Genomic DNA, 10,316 nt, shown 5'->3' on the forward strand with positions numbered 1-10,316 from the left:
TCAGATTTGATTCAGATTTTAGTTGTTTTGGGTATTTGTTACCCTATATGGATGTTATGATTTGTCAGATATTCTATGCAGTGGAACCTTATGGCCTATTGTTCATGTTTTCCGTATTATTACATCATATATTATAGTACACAGGTATAGATATTAGTTATGGGTTGGCTTGTGGTCCTTCGGGGTCATAAGAACCGTGTAGCACTTTGGTTCAGAAAAATTAGGGTGTTATAAACTTGGTATCAGAGCCTAAGTTTCAATAGAGTCCTAGGGGAAGACAATGTACCCGGGCCGAAGATTATTCTTCGATGGGGCGGTTACCCTATATGGATGTTATGATTTGTCAGATATTCTATACAGTGGAACCTTATGGCCTATTGTTCATGTTTTTTGTATTATTACATCATATATTGTAGTACACAGGTATAGATATCAGTCATGGGTTGGCTTGTGGTCCTTCGGGATCATAAGCACCGTGTAGCACTTCGGTTCAGAAAAATCGGGGTGTTACAAACTTGGTATCAGAGCCTAAGGTTCAATAGAGTCCTAGGGGAAGACAATGTACCCGGGCCAAAGATTATTCTTCGATGGGGCGGTTAATTTCAAAGGTTCAGGAATTGGGGTAGTCTTAATATCAGAAACTGGACAACATTATTCGGTTACTACTAAACTGCGCTTCCCTTGCACCAATAATATGGCTGAATATGAGTCTTATATTCTTAATCTCAAACTGGCTATTGATATGAATATTCGGTATCTACTAGTCATTAGGGATTCTGATCTATTAGTTCACCAGGTTCTGGGTCAATAGGCCGTAAAGAACCCTAAAATCACGCCATACATAGAATTGGTACATGAGTTAATGCAGAAGATTCAAGGAAGTAGAATTCAAGCATATTCCAAGAATACAAAATGAGTTTGTCAATGCTTTGGCCACTATATCCTCTATGATTCAACATCCAGATCGAAGTTTCATTAATCCGTTGGAACTAAGTTTGAAAGAGCAACCAGCACATTACGTACAAGTTGAGGCAGAACCAGACGGAAGGCCATGGTACTTTGATATCAAGAGGTATTTGGAAACCAGCGCGTGCCCCTAAAATTAAACCATCAATCAGAAGAAAATGATTTGTCGGATGGCCAATAATTTCTTTTTGAATGGGGAAGTCCTTTACAGGAGGACCCCGGACTTGGGATTTCTGCGATGTGTAGATTTTATTGAAGCTATAAAATTACTTGAAGAAACTCACGCCGGAACATGTGGACCTCATATGAATGAATTTACTCTAGCCAAGAAAATCGTGAGAGTTGGGTATTTTTGGATGACTATGGAAAGTGGTTGTAGCAAGTTTGTGCAAAAATATCGTAAGTGTCAAATACAAGGGGATCTGATCCGGATGCCTCCACACGAACTTAATGTTATGAGCTCGCCCTGATCGTTTGTAGCTTGGGTATATGGATGTCACAGTTTCATTCTAGTTGCTATCGATAACTTTACCAAGTGGATAGAAGTTGTCTCATACAAGGCAGTAACCAAGAAGGTAGTAGCAGTTTGTCAAGAACAACTTAATTTGCCGATTCGGGATACCCGAGTCAATCATCATAAATAATGGAGCAAATTTGAATAGTTATCTGATGAAAGAGGTATGTGGATAGTTTAAGATCACTTATCAAAATTCAACCGTATATCGCCCTCAAATGAATTGAGTGGTAGAAGTTGCCAACAAGAACATTAAGAATATCTTAAGAAAGATGGTTGATAGCCACCAATTGTGGCACGACATGCTGCCTTATGCCATGCTGGGATATCACATGACAGTCAGAACTTCGATTGGGGCAACTCTTTATGTGTTAGTCTATGGGACAGAAGCGGAATACCCACTTAAGTTGAAATACCATTTTTAAGGATCATCCAATAAGTGGATCTGAGTAATGTGTCCGTGCCCATCATGAACAACTTATGATGATTGATGAAAAGAGGATGAGTGTTATATGCCATGGCCAATTATATCAACAACGAATGATTTGTTCTTTCAACAAAAGAGTAAGAGCTTGCACGTTTAAAGTTAGATAATTAGTGCTCAAATGTATATTCTCTCACCAAGAGAAGTATAAGGGAAAGTTCGCTCCAAATTGGCAGGGGTCGTATGTAGTCTGCAAAGTGTTATCAGGAGGAGCCTTGATTTTGTCTGAAATGGATGGCCAAAGGTGGACCAAGCTAATTAATTCAGATACAGTGAAGAGATACTATGTCTGATGTGGGGTTTCTTTGTGCTTATTTCCTTGTAATTGCTTTCTCATTTGTACTCGTTCTTATTCTTTGTAGTAGCTTTAAAACTTCTCATCCTTTTATGTACGAACTATGTTTGACCTGAATTCCCAAGAAGAGGATACGTAGGTGGCCTATGTCGGTTTTGGTCAAGCCCTTAGGAAACTTTATCTATATTATCCTGAACTACGTGATGACCTGAATTCCCAAGGATGGGATATAAGGCGGCCTTTGTTGGCTTTGGTCACCCCTTTAACTATAATTTTGTTCTTTTTTGCGTTGTGGGAACTATTAACCTTATTCCTGTCCAACGAGATACGTAGGCGCCACAACGGGTCGGTCATATCACCCCAGGAAATGGAAATTAGAGCAGAATTTTTTAGAAGGAATCTCAAAAATTCAACAGAACAAGATCATCCTCTGGCAAGCCAAATTAAGTTTTGAGAGAGATATCAGTAACTGGGGCAAAAATTTTGAGGTAGGCCTCAAAATTTTCACCATACTGTACTAAAGAGTTCAAAGATGACAACTAAGATTTCGGTGCCTAAAATTAAAGTCGACTTCATGGACCTTCAGCTACAAAGGCTCAATGCCTCGAGCCAAGAATGTTCATTAAAACTTGTACATAATAGATTTGATTGACAGAGACCCCTCCCTATCTCACAAAATGATTTTTGAAAATTTAATTATTTGCAAAAGTACTTACTTTATGTTAGTTTATGTTATGATTTCGCCTTATACCCACCAACTTGGGGAGTCGAGCAGGAGTCAACAGACAATAAACCTCCGAAGAAGATAAAAACCCGATGATGATAATGACAGGAGCTGAAGATCGAGAGTCAACACAGATACGTTTTATCAAGAACTAACAATTTTTTTGTGGATGTAGGTTACCTTGAAACCAACAAAAACCAACAATAGCGTTGATTATTCTCCATATTCCTTTGGTTTAAAGGAATACAAGAAAGCCAAACATCCCAAGGCCGATAAGGTAGAATCGGGATGGTCAGGAGCTGAAAACAGCTGAGCTTCCCAAAACTAACAGGTTTTTTGTGATTGCAGGTATCATCAAACGTGGAAAGCAAAATAATGACCTACTCACATCCCCAGCAAATCAAGGATGGATGTTTGAAATAGTACATGAAGAAGGTCCAGCATACTAGTGGAATGGTCAAGGTGATATTTTCTTCAATCGTTGCACGGTTATTTGCATTCTTCCTACATCATATCATGCCGAGAGGACCATGCCGCACGGGTCATGTCCAAAAAATAATATTACCTTCTCTGAATAGTTTTGAAGAGGCAACAATCTAAGGGCATTTCCATATTGCATTTGATGCCCATGATTGACTCAAAATTCTTCTATATCCGTTGACCACACAAAGGTGAAAGATACTATTGTTGAAGGATATTTGAAGCATTTTCATATATATCCGATAATCATGCAAAGACAAAAGAGTCTGCCATTGAAAGATATTCTGAAGCATTCAAAATTACACAAAGGTAAAGCAGTCTGGTGTTGAGAGATATTCATTAGATTCAAGTCCATCAATCACCAAATATTCAATGTAATTCCATATTGGATCTCAAGAAACATATGGTCCGAAGGGTATCTATAAGTCGTTATCCAAAAACGTACGATGTATTAGATTTTTTGAGAATTGGCAATCCGAGGGCCATCTGTAAGTCACGTTATTTGAAATAAGATAATGTGCAAGATTATCCAAGATTTGACATCCCATGGGTCATTCGTAAGTTGGAAAAACATCCTAACGGGATAGTGTGCAAGGTTGCCCAAAGATCAGCAGTTTGAAGGTTATTTGTAAGTCACAACTAAATCCTTACAGGAAAATATGTAAGATTATCAAAGTTGATAGGTCCAAGGGTTCTCTATAAGCTGCTTTATATCCAAGATCGATTATGCGAAGAATAACCCAAAGACCACCAATTTGAGAGATATTTGTAAGTCATATTGTATCCAAGGTCAGATAATGTGCATGAATACCTGATAGCTAGTCATTGGAGGGATATCTGTGATTTATCTCTTATTCAAGGTCGGATAATGGGCAGGATTACTCAAAAGTTAGCAACTCAAAAGATATTTGTAAGTCGTCTCATATCCAACATCAAATAATGTGCAAGATTATTCAAAGATTACAATTCAAGGGAAATCGATACGAAAGATGCGCAAAACTTATCTAAGGTCATATGTGAAGGACAATTGTCGATAGCCAAAGGGGTTATCATTCCACATATGACAAGCACTATAGGTGACCAAAAGGGTTGCCACATTAGCATATGGCTATGCGATTTTAGGGACTGTGTCGTCGGTGTCCAAGAGGGCCTCCGCACTTTGAAGAAAATTTTCGACCGTCAAAGCAACTATCTTATCCAACAACAAAAGCGTTGTTGTGTTGATTATCGCAAGAATTGTCTCCTTCCAAACAGGTACATGGAGAGGATGACGTCTTTTCATGTAGCAACTCACACAGAGATATGGTAAAAGACTAATCTCTTAGTGAGTTATCTTCATCACTAACAATTTTGTTTGAGATGTTGTCGAGAACATCCAAAAATGATGAAAATCTCAAACCAAAATCACAGGTGCGGACGACTCCAAAAAGAACGCAGCACAACATGGAACTTTTTCTTAGCAGCGAACTGGGACATAGTTCGAAGATGAATATCAAACTCTAACGATATCCCTATCAGAAGGCATGTGGGTATTTTGGGGATTTTTGTTTTAATTTAACTTTCGAAGTACTTCTAAACTCACACCAAGGGTAATCTTTTCTTCCCTTCAAATTTGAGTAACAACATACTTAGAGTTTTGGAAATTATGTTCAGGTAAGCTCTTGCCTATGGATGTGAAGGATCCCACATTCATGGTTAAAAGGTTACAAGCCTCTTTTCCATAAATCAATCGACTTGTCACTCATCCCGAGCTAAAGATCGTCTAAAACAAAGGAATATCTTTTCTACCACTTCAGGCATTCTGATTCCCCGAGTCTCGGAGATATGTAGGTTGGGCTCTATGTAGAAAATTCGACTGCATTCCAACCTCTTTTGAGAAATGAATTTGTGGTCAGATAAAAATTAGGAATGTCAAACTCCCTTTGCCTAGGGTTACTTGCATTCACCCTACCCAAACGGAGGGGGCAGTTGTTGACACCTAATTTTTACCCTCTACAACTGAGTTTAATTCTAAATTTCTTCGATTTTAAATAAAATTGAATTGTTTATTTCATCGGATAAATTCTTTCTAAAATATTAATTTTAGTAAAATTTGTCATTAAGTGACCAAGTATATATTTTCGTATTAATGTATATGAGAATGTGTTATTTTGTAACTTAAATAACTATTTTACTAAAAAGGGGATTTGAATCGAGGATTATCTTGAAATTAATTCGAATAAGTAAAATTTTGAATTAAATATAATTTGTTCTCAAAAAATTATTAGTAATAATAATAATTTATTTAAGAAATATTTATTTGATTTCATTAAACCAAAAAGCTTGCGACTAAATTAGTTATTTTGTTTCAATTTTTGATTAAATTTAGCCAATTAATTAAATTTGACCTTAATTGAAATTATCGTGGCCATAATTGCAATGCAATTGGCCAATTGATTTTCAATAGGTTAAGATTTAAACATAATTGACTAAAACCCCAACAATTAGGCTATTTATTAAATAGCCTAATTCCAACCTTATTGCTCCTCTTCTCTGCCCAGGCCCAACAATAATTACACCACCCCATCAGCCCAGATTTGCCTCCAAAACCTGCCAGGCCCAACACCCAACACCCAACCCAGCCGGCCCACACCTTACAGCATCAGCCCCAAGCCCACAACAAACCAGCTGATCCAAATCAACATAACCCGAATCGACCCGGCCCAATATTTGACTGCCCCTCTATTTTGTTTCTTCTTCAACGCTCAACAGCGTAAACAACACCAACATCAAACCAGCAACAACAATACGCAACATCAACAGCAAAGCAACGACGATCCCAACAACGAACAATTTCAACAATGGCAAAACCAATTAACAACAATTTCAACGTTGCAAACCCGATTCCAACCCGTACCCGACGGCGACCCGGCCCGCAAACAACGAAAATTCAACGACAAACCCCTAAATCACGGAAAACCTCTCTCTCCACCTTATCTCTGCAATTTTGCAGACCTTCGGCCTTGATATTTGACTTTTGTTTCAAGGTGGTGTGTGTTTCTTGCTTCCAAAATCAAATTCGAATTAGGAGCATCACAATCAAATCCGGATTTCTGAGATATGTTTCTATCCCTTCTTAATTTTTTGTCAAATCTCCAACCACTCTCTGTCACAAAAACAGACTTTCTTTTGAATTTTTAAGAAAAATTTTCCGACTATAAATAGGAGCTCATGCTTCAAGGCAAAGGGGGATTTTTTTCTTTGGGATTCTTTTGAGGACTTTGGGGAAAAATTGGGGGTTTTAACCTCACGAAACCAAAATTCTCGACGAACATACTTCGAAAATAGGATTCTGACGAAAGCAAGGCTAGTTGGCATTCCGGTGGTGGAAGTCGCAACGTGATAGGCTCATTGTTGTTTCGTTCGCTGCCCGAAAACAGGTGAGCGATTCACCCTCTCACACTTTCTCTTTTGTTCTCTAATCGTTATAACGCGTAATCTCATTACTGATGGTAGAAGGCTGTTGTTTTTTGCGTTAGTTGTTGTTGGAATCTCACATTAGGTGAGACTGCTGGGATTATGTGATGTAGAAGGCCTTGAAGGCCATAGGATTTCCACGATTGCTATGGTTATATTGAGTAATGCTCTTGTCTTAGTCGTTTAGCTCACTGTTTCTCATATCTCTTGCTTCTAGTTTTGTATTTTCATACATTTTGTTGATAATATTCTATTCGAATTTAGTGATGGGCTTCTTTACAGTTTTTTTCATCAGGATATTTGATTCATTGAAAAAAAAAAGGAAGATTTTTTTTAGTAGTAATAATTCAACTCGTTTCATATGTATCATCCTTGTGTTTAACTTTGGTTTTGTTTCCTTTGGAATTGTTATGTGACTAAATGAAATGGAGGCAGGGATGTGCCATCCCGGTTGATCCCTCTTTCTTTTAACATGATTTTTGTTCCCCTTTATTTTTCTTGAATAGTTAAAATAGTTCTTGATGATAAACTGAATCATGGTTTGTGATTAAAAAGTAATTCTTTCTTGTTTGGATTATCATTAATCTACTCTAAATATAGTATGCCTAAGTTGAAGTTACAGTTTCAAAAATAGTATGCCTAAGTTTTTTTTTTTGTTTCTTTCTAAATCATAATGTTCTTTTCTTGAAAAAATGTTGCTCACACAGTAAATAGTATATCAACTAGCGATTGAATGTTTTGGTAATTCTGTTTCGAATATTTCTCCCTTGACCCCCTTACCTCCCTAAAGGTAGTGGTATGGACTGCGTATATTCTAGCCTCCCCAGACTCCACTATGTGGAAATATACTGGGTTTTTTGTTGTTGTTGTTGTTGTTGTGACCCGCTTACCCTATTTTGATTATGCATGAAACGATTTAGTACTTGATCTACTTCTTGATACTAATCTTTACCCTTTTTTATATGCATGAACTCCTCCGTTGAGTCCCTCGGACTCCCTCTCTCGCATTCTGTTGGGCTAAACCCGATTTGCATAGAGTCAAAACCTCAAATCCAAGTCTCAATGGGGCTGTTTTGTGCTGGTATACAGAAGATATACACCATTATACAGGCTTGGAAAAGGGGACGTGGAAAAGGAATCTGATTATGTGGTTGGAAGGCCAAAAATATGTATATATTTGACCAGTATACGGTCTTATATACGCTGTATATATACAAAAAACGCTGAAAAACGTGGCTGATATACTCTCAGTATACAACTGGTACACAAATGCAGAAATGGACCAAAAGTCCAAGAAGAATAGACCCAAAAGTTGGCAAGATTTGAAAAGGGTTCAATCTGAACTCTTTTTTCTCTTTAGATCTATTTTAACTTGTTTATTTGTATTTATTGTAAATCTCCTTAGATGTTGCTATTTTTATTTATCTTCTCGTCACTTATTTGAACTTTTTTAAATGAAGATATAGAGAGAGAGAATTATTTTATATTAATCTTGTAAAAAAAAAATCAAGCTTTAGAATTAGGACGACTCTCTTTTCGTTCATATATTAATTTATCTTGTTTAGGTTAAATAGATTTTCTTCTAAAACACAAAAAGAAATAAATTTTCTTAAACACAAAAAGAAATAAATTTTCTTTCTTCTAGAAAATAATTTTTTCCATGACCGATTGAATGTTCCTTCTTTATTTTTGTTCAGAATTTCTCCTCACAATCTATTTTTATTAAAGTCAAGATTTTAATTAAATAGTTTTTTCCCTTAAAAGAAATTATATCACTAAAAACAAATTTTTTGCTCAAACTTTGCTTTCAAAGCCACTTCCTTTTAGCTAAAATTGGCCTATTTGAACTCGAATGAAATAAATTTATTTTTTCAAAATTGTTCAATCAAGCTTGGTATTTTCATAAAGAAAAATCAACCTTTTGCAACGTTAGTCATTCTTGTAAGTTAGTCAGAAAATAATCTTTTGGTGAACCGTTTTAAAACAGACCTCCAAAGTGTCGTAAAAATTTTCTTAGGACGTTAATTGAACTCTTACTCAATTTCTCTAATTTTCAAAGATTTCTTTCTGTTTTTGAATCTTTGAAAATCTCTTTAAGTTTTTTCTTGATATTTTCGATAAAAAATCAAGTGGCGACTCTATAATTTCTTCTTAAGTTATTTTGAATTTTTTTCCAAATTTTGAAATGATCTAAGAAGTCAGAAACCATTTTCTTATAAATAAATTGTCTTCCCTTTGATAAATTCGAAAAGGGATAAAATAGAAATGGCGACTCTACTGGGGATATATTTTGTTTCTAGCCAAAAAGAATTTTTCTAACTTGTTGTGGCTAATTATTACATGTTCGTTTGTTTAAATTTCATATAAACTGTCATTCCGTTCATATTTCTTCCATTCGGAAAAATTAACACAGTCACACGTACACGTGAGGTGTGTTTCGCGCACCTGCGAACTTCTTCCAAATTCCAAAGTCTAAGAGAGTTGGCGTATGCGCGGTGTATCCGGATCTTTTTCTGTGTGACGGCGTAGCCTTCTCACTCGAGTTGTCCACTTAGGAATCTTGTGTCTAGCAAGCCAAATCTTAGAAGAACTTAAGGTAGAGCTTTCCTGAATATAAGTCATGCATGCATAAGCCTTAGGTGGTTTAACCCACGGTGTCATTCCACGAATTTAGGAAATGCCCTTATGTCAAATGGGTTTACGACCCGACAACAACCATTTATATTATATGCATGTGATAAAGATAAACGGATCTAAGCTTAATTGTGATATCGCGAGTTTGGGAAATGTGTACTTATTTTATTGTATTTACTTGTAGGATGGAGTTAGTTCCCCAAGTGCCCAAGATTAGAATGGAAGGTGTTCCACATAAGTTGAGGATATGGTGGAAAAATTTTGACTCAACTGAAAAATTAGCGATCGCCGTGAAATTGGGGGTCCTCCCTACACTCTTCGAGATCTCCCCCAACAAGTATGTGGTTAGAGTGTTGATTTAATTTTGGGACCCAGATCGAGTTGTCTTTGTATTCAAAGACTTTGAACTCACCCCCATTAGACGATATCTATTACTTCACTAATTTAAAGTATCAAAGGAGAGGTCATATCATCCCGCACAGTTAATCAGGAAAGAAATTTCTTCGCTACTTTGGATTAAAGAACACTGATGAACTCCGTTGCTTCGAAAATAATTGAGTTTCTTTGGATTATTTGTACTAGGGATACAATCATCAAGATAGTTATAAGCATTTCAAGAAGGAGTTCGTTTGTACTTCTACCCATTGGCAGGTTAGACGTCCGATTGCATTTGTCATTGCCTTGCTAAGGACTTTGGTATTTCCACAAGAATATGGAAAGATCAGTACCTGCATATGTTCTGTGGCTCGAGTACTTTTTAAAG

Source organism: Capsicum annuum, chromosome 11 (assembly GCF_002878395.1).
Source record: "Capsicum annuum cultivar UCD-10X-F1 chromosome 11, UCD10Xv1.1, whole genome shotgun sequence".
In the NCBI taxonomy this organism is placed as follows: Eukaryota; Viridiplantae; Streptophyta; class Magnoliopsida; order Solanales; family Solanaceae; genus Capsicum; species Capsicum annuum.